At 37.2% G+C, this 27,249-nt stretch overlaps 1 protein-coding gene across 2 annotated transcripts in view; it reads right to left on the reverse strand.

Annotated features, from left to right (window-relative positions):
• LOC141438812 (uncharacterized) overlaps window positions 1-25,599 on the reverse strand; it is a 114,147-nt gene extending 88,548 nt beyond the window's left edge. For both annotated transcript variants that reach the window (XM_074102793.1, XM_074102790.1), the window contains exon 1: window positions 25,431-25,599. The gene's annotated coding sequence lies outside the window, so the exon portion shown is untranslated. The remainder of the gene's footprint in view (window positions 1-25,430) is intronic.
• Between the last annotated feature and the right edge of the window lie 1,650 nt (window positions 25,600-27,249).

The following is a 27,249-nucleotide window of genomic DNA, read 5'->3' on the forward strand; positions in this document are numbered from 1 at the left end:
TCACTTTGGTGAAATAGGGTTTTTCATTTATTTATTTAATCTCATAATTGACACTTACATTCAAGCCACACATGCTAATACATAATAGAATGTATAAACTAAATATTTACGTTAAGTATTATTGTGGTCGGTGTCACTATTGACTCCAAATGCCGGTTGGCCGAAGCGGTTGTGTAATATCCCTGTACCTCACCCCTATTTGATTAAACCTTTTAACCAGATAACTCAGTGTCAAGGTCACGGTACTCTTAAACACGTTTCGTTCGGGTTACGGGTTGTAGTGCAATAAATATCACTCAATGTTTATCCTAGACAGCTCGGCCGTCAATATCTGAACGAAAGTTCTACTAATTACTGTAGCCTTTAAAAAATCCATACTAATATTATAAATGCGAAGGTGTGTATGTTTGTATGTTTGTCCGTATTACACGTCAAACGAAGTGATTTTTCCATACAGAGATAGATTATGGGCCAGAGAGTGACATAACCGAATTCACGCGGGCGAAGCCGCGGGCAAAAGCTAGTATAAATATAAGCACGTATCAAAAAAGAAAGGTTCTTGGTTTCAGGTCTATGTCAGAAGCTATTAATTTTCCCCCCTTTATCAAACTCTGAGCTTATAAACCTAACCTAGGTGGTAAACTAAGTTAAAGTACTATTACATACATACGTGAATATTATAATGTACAGTCACCAGCACAAATATCTGACATAACAAGCGTGCATAAATATCTGATACGATTCTATTTCTCGGGCCGGAAGGACGTGTCAGATATTTTTGCATGCTCATCTGTGGCAGATATTAATACTGGTGACTACATACTGTTATTTGGCCAAACCGAGTCTATATGTTTTGACTGTATCAAAAGTTCTACGGATTAAAAAATATTCATAATAGCTAATATGATGCACAAATTGCCTGAAGAACAACTTTTATGTTAAAATAACCCCTGGCCGGGGCAGATATTTGTATGAATAATACGAATGTTTGTTCTCGGGTCTTGGATTTATAATAATTATGTTTTAAGTATGTATTTATCTATACAAGTATGTGTATCCGTAGCCTAGTATCCATAGTGCAAGCAAGCTTTGCTTAGTTTGGAACTAGGTCAATTGGTTTCAAGTGTCCCATGGTACTAATTTATTTAATTTTAAAATATAGTAGCTTTGGCCCGCGGCTTCGCCCGCGTGGAATTTGCTTATCGCGCGTTGTTCCCTTGGGAACTGTGCATTTTTCCGGGATAAAAGTAGCCTATGTTACTCTTTGGCCCATAAACTATCTCTATGCCAAAAATCACGACGAACCGTCGCTCTGTTTCGACGTGAAAGACGGACAAACATACAAACACACACACTTTCACATTTATAATTTCATTCAGGTGTTATTTTGAATAGGTCCATTTCACTTTTCACTAATACTCGGGGCAAAAGCTAGTATGTTCATGTGCGAAATTACATTCGAAATTTACCACTCGCTTTATAGTGAAGGAAAACATCGCGAGAAAACCTGTACAACCCGTGAAGCAATTCAATTTGTGTGTGAAGTTCCCAATTCGCACTGTGCCCGCGTGGGAACTACAGCAGAGGCCTTCTCGTGTCGAACGAAGGCTGTGTCCTGCTGTAGACGTAAATATATAGACAAAGAAGAGGGGTCCCAGCCAACCAATATATCATCATCATCATCATCATGTCAGCCGAAAGACGTCCACTGCTGGACATAGGCCTCCTCCAAGGCGCTCCACTCAGACCGCGATCCCGCGATCTTAACCAAGTCGTCGCTCCATCTTGTTGGCGGCCTACCGACAGCTCGTCTCCCGGTCCGCGGACGCCATTCGAGAACCTTCTGGCCCCATCGGCCATCAGTCCTGCGAGCAATGTGCCCCGCCCACTGCCACTTTAGTTTCGCAATTCTTCGGGCTATGTCGGTAACCTTAGTTCTACTGCGGATATCATCATTTCTGATTCTATCCCGCAGAGAAACCCCGAGCATAGCCCTCTCCATAGCCCTTTGAGTGACTTTGGCTTCCTCATGAGGCCCATCGTTAGCGCCCACGTCTCAGATCCGTATGTCATCACTGGCAACACACACTGGTCAAAGACTTTTGACTTCAAACACTGCGAAACCAATATATAACCTAATCTAAACCTAACCAAAAAAAAGTTCGCTGAACCGATTTCGATGAAACGTATCTAAAAAACATCGCTAGGAATCAATCAATCAATCAATAAATTTCAAAAAAAAAAACACACACACACACACACACACACACACACACACACTTTTGAATTACAATGCCGGTGTGTAAGTTTCTTCACAAGGTTTTCCATCGCTGTAGCTCGCGAAAAGCTTCAAATACAATGTCCTTTAAAAGAATGTTGTGATTTTTATCTTTTTTGATATAAGTACGCAACGCTAAAAAGTTGTGTGAAGATCCAAGCCATCATACTTATTACTATTACAAAGTAATAAATGAACTCAGCTACAATTTCTTGCGAGACATCCTATAGCCTACATTTCATACAGATTAATTGCCATAAATTTTTACGATGCCTTTTTTTATATCGTAACCTTTTATGCCTTCGGTTTATAGTCGCGATTATTGTAGTCATGTCGACCGCTGTTACGAGGCCGATAAGGTTCTATCCAATGATTTTATAAGTTAATAGATTTTATTTTTAGGCCATTGGGGCCGATATGTCCTCGAATGGAGACCTCGGATCGGCAGTAGAAGTTCGGTTGGTGGACGCACCAACGAGATGGGTAAGGTGGATACAGGCCGCTTCCAATCGATGCCACTGAAGGTCTATGGGGGAGGCCTATGGGGGAGGCCTATGGGGAGGCCTATGGGGAGGCCTATGGGGGAGGCCTATGGGAGAGGCCTATGGGGGAGGCCTATGGGGGAGGCCTATGGGGGAAGGCTATGGGGGAGGCCTATGCCCAACAGTGGACGTCCAGCGGCTAATATGATCATGATGATGATGACATCGTGGCTCTCATTAACGTTGCATTAAAAACAGCCCTGCAAAATTTTATAAGTCTAAGCCAAGCGGTTCTGATTTCGAGATTTTATCACAATCTCATGGTAATATCGAGATAAAAAGTAATTTGTTTGTCAGTCAGTCAGTCAGTCACGGCACTGCTTTGTAGGTATAGATTGGTTTAATCCGATAACAACGAGGCTAAGGAGGGTTATGGATTACTAAATTCTTGAAAGAGTCGTGGTCGTTGCTTAAATATAACTAATAAACTTTAGTTCTGACTTTCTTGAGAATATAGTGTGGTGATTTCCTCTGGATAGATACTTATTTCATTTCATACTTTAAACCGATACAGTGTAATTTATGAGGCGCTTCCCAAAGTTTTTCATAGTTTATGCAGGTGTATCTGACCATGGACCCCTAACCAAGAATCATAGAGCTGGTTAAGATTTAAATGGGCCCCGACTGTTGAACTTTAAATTTGCTACTTGACAGAGTTCTAGACAACTAGACTTATTTTCTTCCTTTTGGTTTGTAAGGCACTTGGGTTTTTTGATTTTTTTAATTTAATGTTTTATTTTATACTTTTTTGATATTTCTGTGAAAATGGTAGATTAAAAGTATTATAAACCGTATTATATTTAGAATGGGCTAATTTTTAGCTTTCATTTGATACCCATATTGTTACAATACAAAAAAATTTTTTATTCCTCCGCCATATTTTCTTTTGCAGACACCACATTGAAATATTATTATACTTTATGTCACTTCGACAGTTACGACGAAACCAATGATACCTTAATATACGTTAAAATCCGTCCAGCCGTTTATGCTGCAGTGAGGACCAAAGAAATGGACATAATTATGTACTTATGTCCATTTTTCGAGCGTATGTACTATGTATGTATGTAGCCACATACATACATACAATACATACGCTCGAAAAAATTCCAGCAGTCGGGTAAAAACTGAGGGTTTGAATCCACTATTTAGGTTTGCTCTGCTTGAGATGTCATAGGCCACGGCTAGCGACTTTATTATTTCGATTATAAAATGAGAGTCAAGTTTAAAATGAATAAACTTCTTAAACAAATCTCAATATTTTGTACGATTTCTCTTCTATTTTCCTTGAAACACTAACTTAATACATTGAAAGAAGTAACATTCGTATGACTCACGCTAATGCAATCACACAGTTTGCATAACTGCTAGCACAGTGACCGCGGCAAGTTTTGTCGATTCCTTGCTAAAAGTTCAATGAGAAACAGTGGGAAGGTAAGTTAAAAGTAAAGTCAAAAACTACCACCAATTTATAATATAAGCAGTAATATTATAAATTGGTCTATGCAAGTCAGGACACGGGTAAAGATAAAGACCGTTTACCTTTACTTGGCCGAATTTCATTTGCCCGAATTTCACTTGCCATACCTACGTTTACCATAAAATATGCAGAACCGTGTTGTTTTTACACTCCAAATTTCATTGATATACATCTTATAGTTTTCGAGTAATATGCCTGTGACATACGGACGGACAGACAGACAGACAGACGGACTTGACGAAACTATAAGGGTTCCGTTTTTGCCATTTTGGCTCCGGAACCCTAAAAACCTTCATTAAAACACTGCATTCTTTTATATTCTAACACCTTGGCGTTTTGCCGATTGATTCTTTCTTCTCTAATGCCATTTTCTAACCATGACATTGTTGAAATAGTGCATTGTACAAAAGAGCATAAAACGAGCTATTGTACCCAAGACGTTCATATACCCAAGCCGGTACGGCAAGGGTGGATAGACACGTCGAGGGGAAAAATGGTTTAATGCTCGAGTTTAACATTGTGCTTTTCACTTACATTGCGAGGAAATGAAATAGAAACAGTGCAAACAATTGTTCACTTGCTCGTTTTCTATCCAGTCAAATAAAAAAATAAACAAATAAATGTACCTTTTATTTTAATGAATAACTATATAATTATATTTTATTTACTTTTATTGATTTATGTACCTTTTATAATGAATAACTATATAATTATATTTTTTTACTTTTATTGATTTATTTTGATTGATTTTTATTATTATATAAATTACAAATTATTTAAAAAAACATGTAGAACCTTTTTCTTTTGTGACTGTTGACACCTGATTACCTTGGTGAAGATTTTACTTTATGCACTAGAGCATAAAAAGTAATTTTATGTGGATTAGATCCAGCATAAACACGAACTCTGCGAGCATAAAAAAGTAAACAACTAAAATGTTTTGCTTACTATGGCAAAATAAGTACAACTTTGACCTCTTGACCTGATCCCAGCTAATTCTGTATCTATCCCGTAGAATTTCACACTGTATTAGATATCTTTCGTTTCACTGATGTTCTTAAACACAAATAAGTATAATGCAAATACAAATTTGTTACAGGTATTGGTTGTAGGTGGCCGAGTGTTTTGACCTATGGCCTCTCAAGCAGAGGATCGTGGGTTCAAACCCCGGCTCGCACCTCTGAGTTTTCCAAAATTCATGTGCGAAATTGCATTTGAAATTCACCACGAGCTTTACGGTGAAGGAAATCATCGTGAGGAAACCTGCACAAACCTGCGAAGCAATTCAATGGTGTGTGTGAAGTTCCCAAGCCGCACTGGGTACGCGTGGAAACTACGGCCCAGGCCCTCTCATTCTGAGAGGAGGCCTGTGCCCAGCAGTGGGACGTATATCAGCTGAGATGATGATGATTGGTTGTAGGTACTATCTAAATCATCTAAAACGCGCTAATGTTAAGCAGCGAGAAAACCAGTTTTAAAGTTAAATCTAACATATATATGATGTGTAAATATATGCCGCTGGCGACCGTGCCAAGCAGGGTGGTGGCGCCCCTGTACGCACACAAAGATATGTGTACAGATGCCCGCACACAGACGCAAAAACTGCTAGGGTTGGCGTTCCACAGTTTTTTGGGAATTTTTGCTAAGAATTTTCGAGAAAAACTTAACGCAGTTTACTCCTTACAAGTCGTTGCGTCCTAAATTAAGTACAAATTGGTTTTAAGTATAACTGGCAAATGGAAATAAAGAATGTTATATATGTTAAAATAGTTTACAAAATCACATAGATTGAAATACAAGTTCAGTTTGAAGCACTACGTCTTTTATAAAAATTCATAACTTTGGAGGTTAGAATAGTTTTTCCTAGGTACTTTGATATCAGTGACAGTTACAAATTATTCCAAGTTCATTACATTAGACGAATAGAATGTATTATCTTTCTTAATTCTAAATTAAATACACTACAAAGGATGTCATTAAATAAAATTGTACATCTGTACCCTTAGTGTAAGTTTCGGTTACAAAATACGTCTCGATCGCGTTCGCGTTAAGATCTCAATTTGTATGCAAACACGAACAGCGCCTCTAGCGGAACGTTTGCAATGTTCGTGTTTCCATATAAATTGAGATTTTAACGCGAACGCGATCGAGATTGTAACCGAAAACTTACACTAAGGGTACTGTTTGAAAAAACATGCACCGCTGAGTTACTTGTCACTTTCTTCTGAACCAAGGTTTTTCGAACCGATGCTAGATTTTATGAAATTCGTTAGTGCTTTTTATAGCCTAAATTTAAAAATTATGGCTTTCACCTTGACTTTGACGTTACCCGTGATTATGACGCAGATAAGCGTCAACACGTAGAAAGCTCATAAACGTTGCGATCTTCATGCCACATAAAGTTATGTATGTATTTATGTACGCATGTAGGTATAACTCTTTATTCAAAAATACTTAGTTAACGCAACGATCGTTAAATAAAACAAATGAAGAACAATCCACGGATGAGCTGAGTTTATGGATGAGAGAACTTAACGCCATAATATGAAATTATTCTTATGTGTGTCTTTCTATGTACTAGCAATATAAATAATAGTAAAAGGAATATAATATTAGCCGAGCTAAAAGCGCTAGGCGCCCATGTGACTGGAAAGAAATGCTTTTTTTCTCGTTTCAATTTCAAACAGAGCGCCGCTTTAGTTTGCTGCTAAATAAAGGGATGATTCAAAAGATTTTGCCTTAAAAAGATCGTTTTTGGTGGAAACTAAAATTTAGGCAACTATATGAAAATGCAAAAAGAAACGTGTGTTACGTCAATAGCACATCTGAAAAAAAAAACATTTGTTTTGTTATCGAAGGAAATACAAACTATAACATTTCTATCACACTTATTACTAATTCTGTGCTCTGTACTTTATAAAGTACAAATCAAGGTAAAGATAACCAACAAATGTGCTATGTCAAGCACAAGTTATTCAGTGAATATAGAACTCTTTAATAAATAATTGCAATAATTTTCTTAATTACGAGTACAAAACTTGGGATTCTCATCACGGTCTGGTGTATTATTTAGAACAAATTGTGATCCAAGAGGGTAACATTAACATAATAATGCTACGGGACGTAGACTATAATTAAATTACCTTTAATAAGCAGCATTACGATCACGGGTATACTGTAGAACTTGCATAATCGAGAGTGATAAAGCACGATCTACACAAACTTAACATCCATCTACAAATTTTTCAGTCTTTCATAAAGCCAGTAGATAATTCAAAATATCGGGAGCTAGTAAAAGATAACCACGCTATACAGCTCATTTAAATCGGTCAGTATGGGAAAGTCTGAAACTATAAGACACACGAAGATCTATTCTTAGGAACAATGTCATCGATTTTAATGAAAAAAAAAATTGCATTCATATATTTGCAAAAAAAACTGTATTCAGCTCGGGAATCAAGCCCGGACGTTTGAAAAATAAAACTTACATTATTGAAAAATATGAAATACAATGCATTGCATTTATTTTAGGTACCGTGTCTGACCTACACTACCGATATCCAAATTCCCATCCTATCATTATGTTATAAATGGGTATACTACCAGGTTCTAAAAAGTTCTTGCCGCCATTTTTGTTTCTGTCAAACAGTTAATGGCGAGGATCGCAGATTGAGATTGAGAGATGAATTACAAACTCGTGACAAATTATGTGTTTTATACTTATTTTACGTTTTTATTTTAATTTTTATATCTATGCGAATTTTTGTACCTGTGACCTGGTTAAGTACCTATAGTGTCGCTAATTTAGCAACAAAATTAATTAAATGACTTTTGGGACTTCTTCTAGTCAGTTTTGCGACATTTAAAGCCAATTTTTTTAAATTATTGACTTTTACACATTTCTAAGGATTTTATTTTGAAGACTGTTTTTTGAAGACACAGTCAGCATCACTAATGAAGCTTGCGCCGGGTAATTAGTGCTCCCATTGCTGCCTATGCTGTGGGAATTTAACAAAAATCCTTAATCCTTGTCTTTGAAATCGAACCATTGTACGAAATAACAACTTTTCAGGTCTAATGGTTAGGCTGGGGGTTGATGATTGACGCATTGCAGTGAGTAAATCAGCCATTTTCTTACCTAAGATAATTTTTTCAATTGTTAATTACAGAGTTTATCAACAGCATTTATAGAAGAATAGAGCGTGATTTCTTTTTAAACATCGGATGCTGTAGATTTAAGCAATAAATTGCTTTCTAAATGTCAACACCCTTTTAGCATTTTTCTCGGCAGAGGTCGTCGGCAACAGCGCCATCTAGCGGGACCAACGTTGTTTTGCCATAATATCAATTATTTCAATTGAATATTTTTCAAGGCAAATATAAAATAACTAACTTATTGTAAGTGTGTGGGGTTGTTGTGGTCTATAACTGACAGTTACGAAACCCGTGAACGTTTTTTGGAAAATGTTTTTTTTTTTTTATATTTTCAATTTTCCAATGCTTTTAAAAATATTATTTTAAAAAAAGAAACGTTTTTCAATTTGAATACTTTATGGCGATGATAACATAAAAAACATCACGCCTGTATTCCCAAATGGGGTAGGCAGAGGCAAAGCACACGAAATGATACCGCTTCGGAGCCACTTTTAGCAATTTTAGGGTTTAAGTTTGACAAGTTGCTAGCCTGTCGCCTACGGTATACTTAACCTATATCCTCAGTCGCCTCTTACGACATCCACGGAAGAAATGGAGAGGTGTAATTCTAACCCGACCCCACACGGGGCAACATAAACAACAAGTGTAATAAAGCTTTTAAAAATAATCAAACTCAAATTCTCGCTACAGGTGTACTCCACTCTGGTTTATTTAAATTTACTAACTCGATCAAAATATTAACAGTAGATAAAACTAACTAAACAAATACTTATCTTGCCAAATGAAATTCCACGTAGGTCCCACGCACTCTCAACAAAAAACGTAGCTAAAGCCTGACCAGAAATATATGACTATTCGCCATGTTGCAGAATTTCATTGGAACTAATTTCTTACACTGGCAATAATTTTAATGATCGTCAGTGTCACTGTGGCGGTTTCTTTGAACAATAACAAAAAAATCCCAAAACGATTCGTAGTCAACAACAGATCATTGTAAATAATGTTTATAATTAACTACTGGAAAAAAAACGCTTGGGGAATGAAACTATTTCGCTACAAAACCTTTCCAAATTAACATCAGAGCTAACAGGTAAACGTTGTAGACAAGTCAAGATGCATTGTAGTCTGGTTATCATAAATCGGTTCTTTATTGCCATATAAATAAGAACAATAGCGCCCTCTTGACAATAGTCATATATTTGTGGTTTACCTTTACACAATTTTTTCTCACGTAAAAAACCTGACTCAAATTTAAAACCAGCTGCACTGCGCAACATTATTATTTCTACAACAAATCTTGGATATCCTAAACCACTGACCGCGCGCCCCTGCCTCGGGTCAACGACACCTATAACTTTTTTTCTCCTCTGGCAACCCTATCCAGATCAAAGCTCTTTGCAATCGCGCTGCATTATTGCAAATTTAATGGCTCCCAGACACAGTCGAATCGTCACTGTAGCTCGAATAGCTTCGAATGGCCTTGTGGCTCCTATAGCCAATGTATCAGTGGCTGTAGACGCTGCTTTATTGTATCCCAGTGACTAACTGTGTTTATTTGGTTCAATGTACTAAAGTTATTAGGACAACCAAACGGCAGTATTACACGTAGTTGAGTTTCAAGTTGATGAATAACCCCCGACGCAAAAAGAGGGGTGTTATAAGTTTGACCGCTATGTGTGTCTGTCTGTGTCCGTAGCTCTAAAACGGGTGGACCGATTTGAATGCAGTTTTTTTATTTGAAAGCATGTTTTCTAGCGATCGTTTTTAGATACGTTTTATCAAAATCGGTTCAGCCGTTTTTGAGATATTGAACTTTGAAGTGACAATGTTGGGGGTTTTCCAACATTTTGTTGGTTAGGTTATGAACATCATACGAGTATTAGCCGAAGAACATCCACTGTTGCAATATAGGCCTATTCAATTGCTTCGGTTGGTAACAGCCTTGCATTTATTCACTCGTTGATATATAAAAAACCCCGACATAAAAAATCAAGTAGGACTCTGTAGAAATATATGACTTAGTCAAAATATCGTCCTATTACTGCAGATATCAATTATCAGTGATTCTTGAACACTACGATTTGGCCGCTTCCAAGTCCAGGGTGAATGAGCATTTACTAGGCAAGCGTGCTCCATCGCAGGCCTCATCCTCGCTTTCCATCAGGCGCGATTGTGGCCAAACGCAAGCCTATATTGTATAAAACAAAATCTGCAAGAATCTTCGTTTTTACATGTAAGCGTGAAAAAATAGGCGCCATATGTATAAAATCCTAACCATTATTTTATACGCTGTATCAATAGAAACGAGGTCAGCCACGCGTTGGTTTTAAATAAAAATAAAAACATTTATTTAATTTAATTATTGTGTTGTTTTATTTTATTAACCCCCGACGCAAAAAGAGGGGTGTTATAAGTTTGACCGCTATGTGTGTCTATCTGTGTGTCTGTCTGTGCCATCGTAGCTCTTAAATGGGTGGACCGACTTGAATGCGGTTTTTTTATTTGAAATTTATTGATTGATTGATTAATTTCTAGCAATAGTTCTCAGACATGTTTCATCAAAATCGGTTTAGCCGTTTTGGAGAGATTGAACTTTGAAGTGACAAAGGCGGGGGTATTCCAACTTTTTATTGGTTAGGTTATAGCTTAGCAGGTTTGTACAAGTTTTGTCGCGTTGTTCAAACTCAGAGGTGCGGACTCACATTTGAATCCACGAACCTCTGCTGAAGAGGCCATAGGTCAAACCACTAGGCCACCGCGGCTTAGCTACAGTTATTCAATGAAAGAAAATTAAATCCTTATGAAACGGAACCTTCTTAAGAACTTTTTAGGATATATTACGAAGAAATTGCTAGTGGATAAATGTTTTTACAATGTGAATGTATACTTCGTACCTATAAAAGTATAAAAATAATTAATTGCATTTGATTTTAAGATCAACAATAATGTACGTCCGAAATGGGCAAACTGTTACAATTCAATGTATGACATAAGATCTTATGTATGTACAGAGTTTTTGACGATAAATAAAATCTAATCTAATCTAAACAACTTTTAAAGCCATTCTATTGAGAGTTCTTACTACGAGTTAATGCTAAAAATTTTACTAATGTATTTGTAGCTTTTGCGACACTGAAATGAAAATAAAATTTAGTGATTTCATAAAAACCTTAATACACTGCTCCTACACGTAATGCATACAAATGTTCCAAATATTTTTAAAACCGGAGCAACAATATACTGTATCTAGCTTATTCGTTGAGTACCACTCCAAGCTAAAGCAAATAAAGCTAACAACAAAGGTAAAAAAGACTCTTGGTGGAGATCTCAACATTGTAGAACTTATTCGTTACAATGTTGCACAAGAAAATATGAGTGAAATATTGTTGCACCAGGAATGAAAAAGGATTCAAGAAGTGGAAGTTTTTATAGGTGACATTTCTTTCGTCCTCTCTGTAGCTTAAGGGTGAGAATATTCGAGCAATTTGACCGGTCGGTTAAACCTCATTACCTTATCACGTTTATTAGCAAAACGAAAAGACAAGTCGCAAAACTTTTGTCGTGAAATCGTCTTTAGTTTTCATAAAATTTTAACCCTGAGGATCGTCTCTTTTAATAATTCTTATCGAAACGGTAATACGATAAGAAGATGCCGCAAAAACCCGGAATGTTTACCCTTATACGGCTGATATTTTCAACTTATGAAGCTCTAGCCATAACTCGCGGCTTCGCCCGCATTAGAAATAGCTTAATGTCGTCTTAACTGAACTGTTGTAAATATCCGCACTGTTGAATTAGGATACATAAACCTATAATGACAGTTGTGTGTATGTAATAAATAAATAAATAAATTATGCCCGTGCAATTTTTTGAAATATACGACAGCTATTTACTTAGGTACCATCAGACAAATAAGTGGTCTATCACATTTTAAACAAGTTCCTATCAAATGAATATGTCGCTAAAGTCGAATTTTCAAGTTGACAGACACGTCTATTGGCGTTATTGTTTTGATGACATGCAAACGGTTGTCAACTTTAAAAATTAATTTAGAGTTAGGCTTGAAAAAATGTTTCGGTAACAATTTGAAAGGACAACGTTCGCTCGCACAACGCCATCTATTGATTGCAAACGAAGTTGACACATCATCTAGAGAGCTGAGGTACGGTACGTCACCGTTCTTAGACAGAGAGCCCTCTACTATTGTTTACACTTAAAAATTATGTCTCAATGCAGATCGTTGTCTATCTGTACGCCAAGCTTCATGTAAATCCGTTTAGCTGTTATTGCGTGATGGAGTAACAAACATCCAAACATCTTCACGAACTTTCACATTTATAATATGTAGGAAAAGTGGGAAGTATTAAATTTCAAAATTGTCTCCACGAAAAAAATGTGTGCCTCCCCCTTATTTTTTTTAAATTAAATCAAAGATTTATAAATGTTGTTTTAACTTTTTAAAGCTTCTATTTAAATATAAAAATTAAATAAAAAAAATGAAAAAAGTTTGTTAAGAAACTTATTATTACTGAGATATTGACGTTAAAGTTTTTAAAGGTAGTCTTTTTTTTAAATCAATTCCCTCGTCATTTCGGCGTACAGACGTTCAATTACACAAAGTAAAACTCATCTCAGATTAACAGTACTTAGGCCATACATCTCACAGAGGCGTAGTGCGGTTCGGGAACTTCATACATACACCATTGAATTAAAATTAAAAATTCAAATGATTTATTCAGTAAATAGGCCGCAATGGGCACTTTTACACGTCATTTTTAGGGTTCCGACCCATATAGTTTCGCCATGTCTGTCCGTCTGTCTGTCTGTCCGCGGGTAACCGCTAGTACTAGAAAGCTGTAATTTGACATGAATATACATATCAGTCACGCCGACAAAATGGTACAATAAAAAACTAAAAAAAAAAAATTTTTTAGGGTACCTCCCATGGACGTAAAGTGGGGGTGATTTTTTTTTCTCATCCAACCCTATAGTGTGGGGTATCGTTAGATAGGTCTTTTAAAACCATTAGGGGTTTGCTAATACGATTTTTCGATTCATTGTTTTTTTGCTAAATATTCAACTTTAAAGTGCAAATTTTCATTAAAATCGAGCGACCATAATTGTAAATTGTACATGAAAAGAACAATAATAATACAGTGATGTATGGGGTCCCTGAGTTAATAAACTAAAAACTAATCATGTAACTAATTATCTACGTTCAGTGGAAGGAAGTTTAGAATGCTTCCACCGTCATAAATAATAAAAAAAGATTGAAATATATCTTACTTCAAGTTAGTGCAGGTGTCCTTCAGCGTAGAACTCATAATACAAATTTAATTAAATTACGTTCATAATTCCATGGAGATATGAGCCCACGACCATCTGATTGACAGACCAATAGGACCAACTTCCTATACGAGTGCCTTCATAGGAAGACACCCCCCTCACCCTGACTCCCCCTCACCCTCGTGAGTCCTCGCGTACTTTATAAAGAACAAATTAACATTAAAAATAACGGTTGAATATACTTTAAAGCACAAATGGTTCATGAAATAAAAAAAAGAATGTTTAATAAAAAATAAATATATATCTCGGGACAATTCACACCAATTGACCTAGTCCCAAAGTAAGCTTAGCAAAGCTTGTGTTATGGGTACTAAGCAACGGATAAATATAATTATATAGATAGATACATACTTAAATACATAGTAAACACCCAAGACCCGAGAACAAACATTCGTATTTTTCATACAAATATCTGCCCCGACACGGGAATCGAACCCGGGACATCTGGTCGTCTAATAATAATAAAAAAACAATATAAATAATATCCAAAATAAAAAAGCTTAACACATTATTTGTTAAAAAAGTCATAAGCATCATAAACATCTGTTAAAAAAAGTTTCAACTCAGAAGGATACGGATAGGATAAAGTTAGTAGCGTAGTTTTAGGATCACTTATTTTATTGACATTTATGGTAAATGTTTCAGATAAATAAAATAGATGTTACGAGGCAGAAACGCCTTTAGTAGGTCTAGACCCTATTTATCACACATAATACGTGGCGGGAACTGCAATGTCACAGAGGTCACCTTACGATCCGGTTCGAACCGGACCGCACCGCATTGAGCCGGATTAATCCGGTGTCTTGGAAAGTTTTTATTGAGAGAAATGTGACGATACATTTAATTTGGCGGGATTTTTAGTGCCCTAGGTTATCTAATTTATTGTTTTTGGTCGGGTTAAATTATGTGACTGATAAAATGTATTGTTTTTTTATCTTTATTTGAGTATAGTTCGCAACGCTGCTTATTTCTATTTTTCGATTTTGTTTGTGCTATTGATTCTGTACTCAATTAATACTAAACACTAAATCAATTCTTAAAATTATTTCACCAGTCATCTCGGTCTCTGACTGCAGTGTACATGTCTCCTCTCAGAACGAGAGGGCTCGGGCCGTAGTTCCCACGCAGGCCCAGTGCGGATTGGCAACTTCACACACTCCATTGAATTGCTTCGCAGTTTTGAGAGAGAGACATTTGTTTTGTGTAGTTTCCTCACTAAGTTTACAAGTTCATGTTATCATATTTAACACAAAATTCTACGCATGATTCACAATTCGAAAAATCAATTACAGTAACCTAACCAACAAAAAGTTGGAAAAAGTTCAATATCTCAAAAATGGCTAAATCGATTTTGATGAAACATGTCTAAGAACCATTGGTAGAAAACCTGGTTTCAAATAAAAAAACCGCATTCAAATCGGTCCACTCGTTTAAGAGCTACGATGCTACAGAGCGGTCAAACTTATAACACCCCTCTTTTTGTGTCGGGGGTTTAAAATAATAAACAAGATTGTATCGCTAAACCTTTAACCCCCAAGAATAGAGGTGAAACTAACAATAAGTCTCAAAACTTTAACATAGTATATTTTGCCTCAGCCGAATTACTGTTAATAACCCATTAGTAAGAACCCATTACACGAAAGAAACAAACAAACAAACATGAGGGGGGTGGCTGCTAGACAAATTGACGATGTTCCACTATTTATTGTCTATGGCGGCGTGTTGCTATGGTGGTTTTGATAGTGAGTAAATATACAGCGGGAAAAGCCGTGGTGGCCTTAGGTTTGACTTATTGGTCTAAGGGTGGAGAGTAAGACAGCCGGTGAAATTACTGGCACTTGAGGTATCCCATCTTAGACCTCTAGGTTGGCAACGCATCTGCAATATCCCTGGTGTTGCAGATGTTTGTGGGCGGTGGTGATCTCTTACCATCAGGAGACCCACTTGCTCGTTTGCCATCCAGTCGAATAAAAAAAAGGACGTCTTGTAGGCTTTTTTAAATCTCGATTTAAGATTTAAACTGACAGTTCTTGTATGGATCTGACAGGACTTAAGACCACTTAAACCTAGATTAAAAAGCCTGCAAGTGGACGTAAGATGCGAACTTGAAAAGATCTTCACCAGTCTGATAACAGAATGAAACCCAGTTTATAATAAATTTAGTATATTAGAAATGGATTTGCTAAAAAAATCCTGGACAGGCTATTTTAAATAATTAAAAAAATATTTTTAATACATTTTTGTTGTATAATCGAGATAATAGGAAAGTTTTATATTGACTTAATGTATAAAACCTATATAATATTTAAACTTTGGCTTTGCTATTGTTTACTTAGACGAACTTAACCTCGTCATCCATCCATCTCGTTCACGGACGTCCTACGCCCGCACTCGCAACTCTACAAGTTAATATTACATCTGCAGGTTGTAAACCCTTTTATGTAAATAACTTACAAAATTGGACCCGACCCAATTCCAGAAAGAAATTTATGTAAGTTACCTATACATCTTTTTGGTACGCGACATTTGTGCTTTTATTATTGAACGAATTTTTGCCCGTGGCTCCATCTGTGGAAAATTCGTTTAAAAGCGTTTATACCTGCTAAGCTGGCAACGTTGCATTTTTGTTAGTTTTTCTTGATTATTCCTAAAAAAATGAATGAAAATTAAAAATGTGGTCTGTTAGAACTGTTCTTAATATAAGTTAATGTGTTTACTGCAATAATTATTCGTGAAAGACTTTTATATTCTTTAAAAACGAACAAATGTTTATTAACGGTTTTTAAAGAAAATAACAGTCTCTCACGAATAATTATTGGAGTTGACACCATTAACGGATTATACGAGGTTTATGCCATTATTGTTTCTTCCTATTCGCGATTCTGCATAATATGAATTCCACACAACTGAATTTAATCACATGTGTACATACTTCACGATTCTGTAATTATTTTTTTTAAATCTCATACATAACCGGGACTCGAACCCAGTCGAAATTGGGGCGAAGAAAAAAATTTTTTTTTTAATTTCAATCGACCCTATTTATTATTATTATTATTTTTATTATTTTTAGGCTGCTGCTGCCTTCGGGAAGCTTCGTCTCAAGGTGTTCCGTTCACATACATGATAATTTTTACCGCGGGAAAAGCGACTCACGCAGTCTGTTTTTTTTTATTTCTAAACGCGACTAGGAAGAAACAAGATAGTATATAAGATAGATAGAATAAAAGATAAAGATAGAGATTAAGATAGTATCGTGAAGTATAACGCATGTGATTAAATTCAGTTGTGTGGAATTCATATTGTGCAGAATCGCGAATAGGAAGAAACAAGATTGCGTAGAATGATGATAAAGTCTAAGTCAAGCATTAAAAAACCAGCTGAACCAATTTTGATAGAACTGTCTAGGAACCATCGCTAGAAATCCTGCATTCAAATAAGAAAAACGCATTCAAATCGGTCCACCCGTATAAGAGCTACGGTGCCACAGACAGACACAGATAGCGGTCAAACTTATAACACCCCTCTTTTTGCGTCGGGGGTTGAAAACGTACCTTATCAGCTTAATAATTTCCAGAGTAATTGGTCCCGACTGTTAAGCTTTAGGTTACTTAACTAAATTCTAGACTTATTTTTTCCTGTTTAAATACGAGTACCTACGGTTAAATCAGAGTCCAAATTGATTCGATTTGTAGCATTCGAACATGGCGGATGTAGACAATATCTAATTTTGCTATTTCTGTATCTTTGGCTAGTTGAAGTATAATTTTGATAGTGTTTTATTCGGCGATTAACCTTAACAGTGAACAGTGATCACAAAATTCTATATTTCTCTCGTGTCTGACATTTTTTAATGCGCAAGTTGTGTCCACGTGGTTCCTGGAATTCTACTATCAAGTTGCAAAAACTACAACCACCGTACAACGTCCCTCTCAAAGAGAGTTTACTTTGACACTGGCGAAATTGTCCTATTAATCAGGACAGAAAAGCCATATTCTAAAAGCGAAGAAGAAGAAGAGTCAAAATATCTTTATTCAATTTAGGCTATAACAAGCAGTGATGAATGTCAAAAAATCTACCACCGGTTCGGAAAAAATCTGCTGAGAAGAATCTGGCAAGAAACTCAACGAGGTTTATATTTTTTAAATAGATTTACATTGTTGTTTATTTTTTTACATCGCACTTATTTTATAAATAGACCGCCGACATCATAACCCTTCCTTTTCTCTTTACCTCATCGGGTAATACTCGTAAAGCCCCTGTTACTATAGACCCAACTTCCGAAGTTACATAGAGATCGAAAAGTTCGCGACAAGGTGAAAACTGTCGTGGAACTTGGAGAAAATAAGATAACAAGGCGTAGAAGGAAACTACTACTTTTCAAATGTTTTTTCTCTTCGAGTACGTCTACGAAATTGAGGCCTTGAGATGAGTCAATAGAGAAAACTGGTCTATTCTGAGCAAACTAAATTCTGGTTTTCAGTTATTTAAATACAAACACACAATACAGAGAACACATAAACTCATAAACTGTCGAGCCAGCGCACCCTTAAACGGCATAAAGTTATTACCGAAGTTAAAAAAAAACATCCTCAACTTCCGACGTGCCAGAAGCGAGGTTGTAAAATAACCTAACCAACAAAAGATTGGAAAACCCCGACTTGAAAACCTGCTATCAAATAAAAAAACTGTATTCAAATCGGTCCACCCGTTTAGGAGCTAAGGTGCCACAGACAGACACACACACAGAGACACAGCGGTCAAACTGATAACACCCCTCTTCTTGCGTCGGGGGTTAAAAACTAATAAAAATGAACTAATGTTGTTCAGTTTGACCAGTACGATTTATTTTACACATGAAACTACCGCGAGACTACAGGGTTTCATGTTTGGGTAATATTTTATTTTGGTTTAAGATCCTATGTACCTGCCCATGAAAGCAATGATTGTATTTTTTTTAATTTTTTTTTATTTGACTGGATGGCAAACGAGCAAGTGGGTCTCCTGATGGTAAGAGATCACCACCGCCCATAGACACCTGCAATACCAGGGGGATTGCAGATGCGTTGCCAACCTAGAGGCCTAAGATGGGATACCTCAAGTGCCAGTAATTTCACCGGCTGTCTTACTCTCCACGCCGAAACACAACAGTGCAAGGACTGCTGCTTCACGGCAGGATTAGCGAGCAAGATGGTGGTAGCAATCCGGGCGGACCTCGCACAAGGTCCTACCACCTATGTCCTAGGTGTATGATTAAATGACTAAAATGACTCACTCATATTATATACATTGACCCGGATAACTCACGTCTTACATCGAGGATAGCCCGACATGTTTCAGGCTAAACCGTAGCCCTTCCTCTTAGGAGCAACGCGACTTATGTCGGGCGAGACATGTCGGGCTAAACTCGATTTAAGACGTGAATTACTCGTATCCGGGTCAATATAAATATTTAATAGTTCGATTATTTGCTCGTGTTACAGGTTACAGGCCACATCCGGTATTTATTATTTATTTCTTGGATGTTTGCGTTTTACAAAACGAATTAAAGTCGTTACAAACTCAAATTTTCGCCTTGCCTCGTTCTCCATCTAATTAATTCTAATTTGTACAATGTGGCGTAGGTTTCAACTAACGCGTCATGTCTTTGCTTAGTACATCAGACAGCAGAAGCCGCATGACCAAAGCCTAGACCTATCATGAATATGACTTTATTATCTGTCCGTCTACACGCCCCAAATGAGCTTTGTAGCGTCTAGACAACAAGTTAGGTGTGAGGAATACTAACCAGCCTTCGGCCTTTTCCAGCCTTTTGTTGCCATTTCGAGATATAAGCGTGCTAATTTATGTTGCGGCAGAAACTGGGTATTGATGGAATAACTATTTGTTGCTCAGAGTTACTCGACAACTTACAAGGGTCACTGACATAGCCAAGAGAATTAGCTCGTTTAAGTGGCAATGGGCAGGTCATATAGCACGGAGAAGAGATGGTCGCTGGGGCCGAAATGTTCTCGAGTGGAGACCGCGGATCGGCAAGCGCTGCGTAGGACTCCACCAACGAGACGGACGGAAACTGGTTAAAGTCGCGGGTTACGGTGGATGCAAGCCATCTCCAACCGAGGCAACTGGAGGTCTATAGGGGAGGCCTATGTCCACCAGTGGACGTCCTATGACTGATATGATGATGATGATGATGAACTTTTTGGAGTCAAGTCTATCTGTCCGTCCGCGGCTTTGGTCAGGGACTATCAATGCTAAAAAGCTGTAATTTTGCACGGATATATAAGTAAACTATGCCGACAAAATGATATAATTAATAATAAAAAATTAATTTTTTTAGGGTACCTCCCATAGACGTAAAGTGGGGGTGGTTTTTTTTCTCATCCAACCCTAGTGTGGGGTATCGTTGGATAGGTCTTTTAAAACCATTGGTTGCTAAGACGATTTTTCAATTCAGTGATTTGTTTACGAAATATTCAACTTTAAAAAGAAATAGAAATAGAAATATTTATTCGCTATTCGCACAAAACATAATAAAAATACATTAAAGAAAGAAAAAAACAACAATATGCGAACCCGCGAAGCGGTCCCAGCTCAGCATAGTGTTGGCCGGGTAGGCCAACACTATGCTGAGCAACTTTAAAGTGCAAATTTTCATAAAAATCGAGCGTCCCCCCCCCCTCTAAAATCTAAACCGGTTGGTGGAAAAATTTGAAAAAAATCAGGATGGTAGTAAGTATATCAAACTTTCAAGGAAAACTATAACGGCTAAGTTTGCTTGAGAATTATTAGTAGTTTATGAGTAAATAGCAGCTTAAGGTATAAAATATACCTAAGCTTGGAAGATTCCGTATAAAATACGAAATCCTTAGAAAAATATTACTTAATTTTTTCGTAATGGCTACGGAACCCTATTTTGGGCGTGTCCGACACGCTTTTAGCCGGTTTTCTTGTTAATAAGTAGAACTGAAGAAAAAGGTAGAGTACGCGATAAGTGTACTAAACTTGGATACCCTCTCACATTTGGGTGACTTAAAGGCCAAAGTCCCAGTATTAAATAATCGCAGTTGCCAACTCGCCCTTCCTTCCTCTTCCGGCCGCAACACTAACTAATGCTATCAAATCACGCCTCGAGGGGAGGCTGGGGAGCTATGGGCTACCCCTTTTTGTCATTTTACGTGATTTTTAGGAAGACGTTAAATTTGTTTCTTGATTTAATGGATTACACAAATTGCAAACAATTACCGCCGCCTACAGATACCCATATACTTCTACTACACTAATTAATTATCAAAGTGTGGTAACTAAGCCCGCGTAAACACCCGTTAACAAAACGATGACATGTTCACTAAAAAACCATGGTTTCCTAATGGGGTCTATATCCATAATTTTATAAGTCATAACGTATAATGTAATGTAATGTTTGACATAACTCTTTTATAACGTATAATGTAATGTAATGTTTGACATCTCTTTTTTTCTCTGAAACCATTTATTTTTCAGAATTGTTATAAAACAAACCTAACCTAACCTATAGAGTTCTACAGGATGACCATTTAAAAAATTATGAAAAATGTATGGTTCTGCGGGAAAATAAATTATGACTAACGATAATTATGACAAACATTACATTATGACTTATAAAGTTATGGCAGTCGAAAGGATCCCGTCCTAATGGTTTGACAATATGGCCTCTCAAACCCGGGCTCACATCTCTGAATTTTTCGAAATCCATGTGCGAAATTGCATTTGTTTACCACGATATTTACGGTGAAGAAAAACATAGTAAACCAGCACAAACCTGCAAAGGTTTAATAGTCACACGCATGAGATGCTACGCCCCAAGCCCTTTCATTCAGAGAGGATGCCTATGCCTAGCAATAAAACATAGTGTTTGGTGCTTTCATAGTTTCTATTTGGACAATAGTATTTTTAGACATGAAACCACACGACCACTTTATTCTTTCCTTTTGTCCTATTACTATTTAGTTATATATATAAAGGTGTAGGACGCATAAATCTGCGGAACCGCTTTAAATGCTCCTTTGATATGTAAAAGGGGGTTCATTGCCCTATGGGTCTGGTTTTATGAGGGTAGATTCAGAAATAAAGTACCTAAAAAGGCATTGACTTGACGGAAGATTAAAGTGTTGATTTTACAGTTTTGCGTTCAATTTATCGGGTGTGTCTTATATTTTATTTATAAAGTCACTTCTCTTCGTCAGTCTGTTTGTATGTACACATAACGTATGTACAGTCAAGTGCAAAAATAAGTATCTATTCGAACCACTTAAAAATACGGTCTTACTGCGTCGGAATAAAATTCTGTGGTACTTATTTTTAAAACTTTGAATAAGTTCATATTTTTACACTTGAGTATAAGTACACTTAGATTATTTTAAAGTACTCAACGGATTTTAATGCATTTTTCCATCATTGAACTTCATCTTAAAAAATACCAGAATATTCACCGTTGAATAGTCCAAGGGATAACCGTAAATATTTAAACCCACAGTTAAAGCAAGTAATCAAGTTTTATATGTGAACTATTAAAACAGCTCGTGCTCGTAGTTAATGAGAAAATTTTAATTTTCTACGGCCAATCAAATGTTTCAACAAATTGTAGTACTTAATGCAATACAATACAATAATTATTTATTGCAAACCAACACATAGTACACAGTGCAACTAAGCAGTGCAGAAAACAGGCCACAGCACAAGCAGGAACAGGCCTGCTAGAACAGGGCTGTTTAAAGCCTGCTTAGAAAGTAGCATTTTCTCCGTTTTTGGTTTCTGTGGAAAACTAAGTTTTGTTATACCTAGGTCATCATCATCATCATCCCAGCCTATACACACCCCCTCTCAGAACAAGAGGGCTTGGGCAATAGTTCCCACGCGGGCCCAGTGCGGATTGGGAACTTCACACGCACCATTGAATTGCTTCGCAGGTTTGTGCAGGTTCCCTCACGATGTTTTCCTTCACCGCAAAGCTCGTGGTAAATTTCAAATGTAATTCCGCACATGAATTTCGAAAAACTCAGAGGTGCGAGCCGGGGTTTGAACCCACGACCCTCTGCTTGAGAGGCGATAGGTCAAACCACTAGGCCACCACGGCTTCAAGTTTTGTTATACCTAGGTATATAAGAAAAAAAATGTAACAGGAAAATCGTATTCAAAAGGTTCTTACTCACTGAAATATGTTGTTGACCCCAGAAAATTGAAATGTTTAAAAAAGTTTTTCATCGACGAAAATGGCAATGGAGTAGACGAGTCCTCGGACGGCCACGGACGGGAATACGTGGTGTAGGGCGTCCTGAGGCACGGACGGACCACCTTAAGAGGATCGCTGGCGGCGGATGGATGCGAGGGGCTGAAGACAGTGTTGTGGCGCGCCATGGAAGAGGCCTATGTCCAGCAGTGGACTGCTGTGGGCTGATGATGATGATGAAGACATATTGTTAGGGCACAGCAATATTAGAGGGCTAATTAAGTATTTTATTTTATAATGTGAAATGTGTCGTGTCTGGTTTTAGAATAGCATGCACCCATCTCAACGTAGGTGTCACAAAAGGCAAGTAGGGGGTTCATTTGAGAGTGGGCTAGCTCTCTATTGACTCTGGTATTCAGCACCGCGGTGAAAACCACTTATCTTCATTATGCCACGACCACTCTGTCGAGAGTAAAGCGACTTAGAAGCAGTCAAGTTGAAATAATGAAAATAAAGCCAGATAACACGTGTTAAATCGAATTTAGCTCGAGATGTTTCGGGCTAATTCGTAGCCCTGCGTCAAGGAGCACGCTACACGGCGGGTGCTGCAAAACGCGCGCAGTGACGTGAGTTATCCGGGTTTATTTTAATTAAATATAAAGAATCAAGTGCACAAATATGTCACTATTCGAACCACTCAAAAATATTCCGACATGAGGCTGTGGTATAAAATTTTGGATGCGATGGGTACGTCAATATTTTTACACTCTACTGTACAGTTTGGCTAATAAGTGCTCTATCAATTTTTATTCCACTTCCTATCAAATATGTCGCTAAAGTCGAACTTTTAAATTTAAATACACGTCTTATCGACATTATTATTTTATATGCAAGCGATAATCAACTTTAGGGTGCTAGACCACGTATGCTGATAATATAGGGTGTTCTAAAAAAAATCAAAATAATCCCACTAATCCTGGTAAGTACCATACAGGTTGTACTAATCAAAATAATCCCATCAAACCCAGTACCATACAGGTAGTACAAAAAAAACCACTAATCCTGGTACCTGATGATACAGGCTTATCTAAAAAAATTCAAAATAAGCCCACTAATCCCACAAGTTTGTTTATCCCAGCACTGGGCCCGTGACGCACCGGTCCAGACGGGGGGCGCGGGGCCGAGTGACACCGACGCGCGCCGCATCGATCCGCCATGTGGCTACACCCCGCTCCCCTCACGCACACACGCATTCTGTTCTGCCAAATGATCCGTCGAGATATTGATGGTCATCGCGGTTGGAGTAGGTTAAAAAAAAGTCTAGATGCCCAGCCATTGGTCACTGATACAGGGTTAGAAACGTAGAATTTAAAATTAAAGCTAAACCTATATAATGTGGTACGTGTATGTCTGCAACGCAAGTTTCATAGTATACTTTAAATATTTTTTTTAGTAAGTATGTATGCAAAATCCATGCTAAGGTGCGGGTATTAAACTTAATTAAAGCTTGTGTCAAGATAAAATAACAACCAACTAAGAAGTTTGAAAAATCGATGTTGATTAAAAAAAAAATACTCAATACGAGTAAAACATTCGTTGAATTATTTTTCTTAAACTTTTAGTCATGATTAACACTTTTACTATTCATTAAATTTAGTCTGTGAAAATCTAGCATCTACAAGACTGCATACAAATATAAAAATATCTCTAAAACCTCAGAGACACCCTAAAACACTCGTAGCTAGAACCGCTTTCAAATGCCGAAAACAATTCACAATGTCTCACTTTACCGCATAAACAATAGTACATTGTACAACTGTTACATAACAAATGTAATAACAGGTTGTAGAGAGCGTGTGCTTAATTGAACAACCCACGTGGTAACAATTATTCACAGGTAAGCACGTGCGTACCCTTCGCGCTCACACACCTACACATAAATATAGAACCACTCAATACCATACTTATACTACAGCTACAGTGACTACAGATACGGTGAATGCGATATGGCAGATCTAGATACAGACTACTGGCAAAGCGAGCTAACTAAAAATGAAGAAATAGGATAGCGATTTCACGAACCGGAGTGCCTTTCTGCAGCACTCTTGAATAGCGACTTTATACCGCAGAAATAAAGTCCCTAGTGCCAAAAACAGTATAACATGAAAATGTACATTTTCGATACATGCTGTAGATAATTTGCAATTTAAAAACGTTTTTTAATCGCACATAACACAAAAATTGAATGTAAAACGCAGTTGCTTTGCAAAATCGCATGCGGTCAATACAGGATGGCATAAAAAATATGAGTCTATGATGTCTGTGATCTAAGTTATTTATGATGGCTAAGGTTACTACAAGCCTGAAAAAACGTGGAGTCTGGCCCAAATCTAGGGCATGTGATCTGCTATCTCAACTCACATTAGCCACAAACGGGTACAGTCCGAAACAGTCTAGTAAGAAGATATGGGGGTGGCACGGTCAACAAGAACTGGGGAGCTGTGGGCGTGTGCTGAGGAACCAGGGTCGTGGTATCTGGATCCGCGGAGTCATTTGGTATACGCGGACGTGCGACGCGCTTGCTGGCCGCGGCGAGACTGGCGCACCCCGCCCCCGCTGCATCCCAAAGCCTTCCAGTAGACATGCTGTAGCTTGCACGCCTTGCAAGTAGCTGGCAGTACGCGTGCGAGCTACTCGCATGGTTCCGAGCTGCATATCGTGTATATAAGTTGAACATGAAATTATTTTACTGCCCTAAAGTTCAAAATTGTATAGTTTAAAGTCACATTCTGTATACGTCCCACTGCAGGACGCAGGCCTCCTCTCAGAATAAAAGGGCTTGGCTGTAGTTCCCACGCGGGCCCAGTGCGGATTGGGAACACATCATTCAGTTACTTCGCATCGCAGGTTTGTGTAAGTTATCTTACGGTGTTTTTCTTCACGGTAAACCTCGTAGTTTTGAAATGTAATTTTAAACATGAATATTAAATCGCTTAACTTCAAACTCCAATTCTGTAATTTTTCAAGATTTTGGTATTAAATAAAAGGGTAAAAAACTAGTATTGTTAAAAAAACGGTTAAATAAATATAATTCCGTGTGGTTTTTGGGAAAAATACAGTTAAAATCATAATATTTTATCAAAATCAGAAAAATCCATATGACATATTTGTTTTCAAATGTAGGTAAGTAAGTCCGTCCAAGCCAATCAGCGAAATAAGTTTTTTTTTTTTTTTTTTTTTTACAGTTTTTTTTTCTAATGTAGAATCCAGGTCTGTTTAATCAAAATTACACAAATCCACTAAATTTTTACAAAGATAGATAAATTACAACCGATTATCTATCTATATAAATAAAAATGAATCGTAAAATGTGTTGCTAAGCGCAAAACTCGGGAACCACTGGTCCGATTTCGCTAACTCTTTTTTTGTTGTGTTCGTTACTGCCTGGAGAAGGTTTTTATGGAAGAAAATACAGAAAAAATACAACGGGGGCGAAGCCGCGGGCAACAGCTAGTATCAAATAAAGGTAAATCATTGGATTTACCTTCATTTAATGAGTGAATGTTTATTGAAACATTATATTTTTTGTAAAGAATGGCTGGTTTTAATGCTGAATTTGCCGAACAGCTTCGCTTTTTTTAATGCTTTAGCCATTAAAAAAACACTCACTGCCTTTCAAATCACCGAATTAACGTTATTATCACTTTTTTCAATTAACTCCCAAGTGGTTAGAGTAGATTCATCTGAGTTTAAAGTTAACTGACTCAATTTTGAAAAACTGAGGTGCGTTTTTTAATTGCGAGCCTAGGTTTAAATCCACGATCCTCTGCTTGCGAGGCCACAGGCTAAACCACTAGGCCATCACGGATTACACACACCATGGTTTAAAATATCAAAAGCTATTTGCATTTACAAGTCAATAATGACAGTTAGCATTTTTTGATGCTGAAGAAGGAACTGTTATAAAAAACCGAGCAAGCGCGTCTTGGGCCACACACAGTGTAGGGTTCCGTAGAACAAACGATAAATACTCAATTCACATTGAGGTTTGATCGACAAATTGCTCGTTACTTGTAAAACCTTGTAAATTGTGACAAGTAGTTTTCCTTTTAAAATCCAAGTCGATCTAAGAATATTTTGTAGGAATTTTGAATTTAGATGTTTTATATAGTAATAATTTTTTAACAGTTAATTAATTTGACTTTTCGGGTTTGACCACACACACTGCCTGCGAAAAATA

The sequence above is a fragment of the Choristoneura fumiferana genome, chromosome 19 (assembly GCF_025370935.1).
Source record: "Choristoneura fumiferana chromosome 19, NRCan_CFum_1, whole genome shotgun sequence".
In the NCBI taxonomy this organism is placed as follows: Eukaryota; Metazoa; Arthropoda; class Insecta; order Lepidoptera; family Tortricidae; genus Choristoneura; species Choristoneura fumiferana.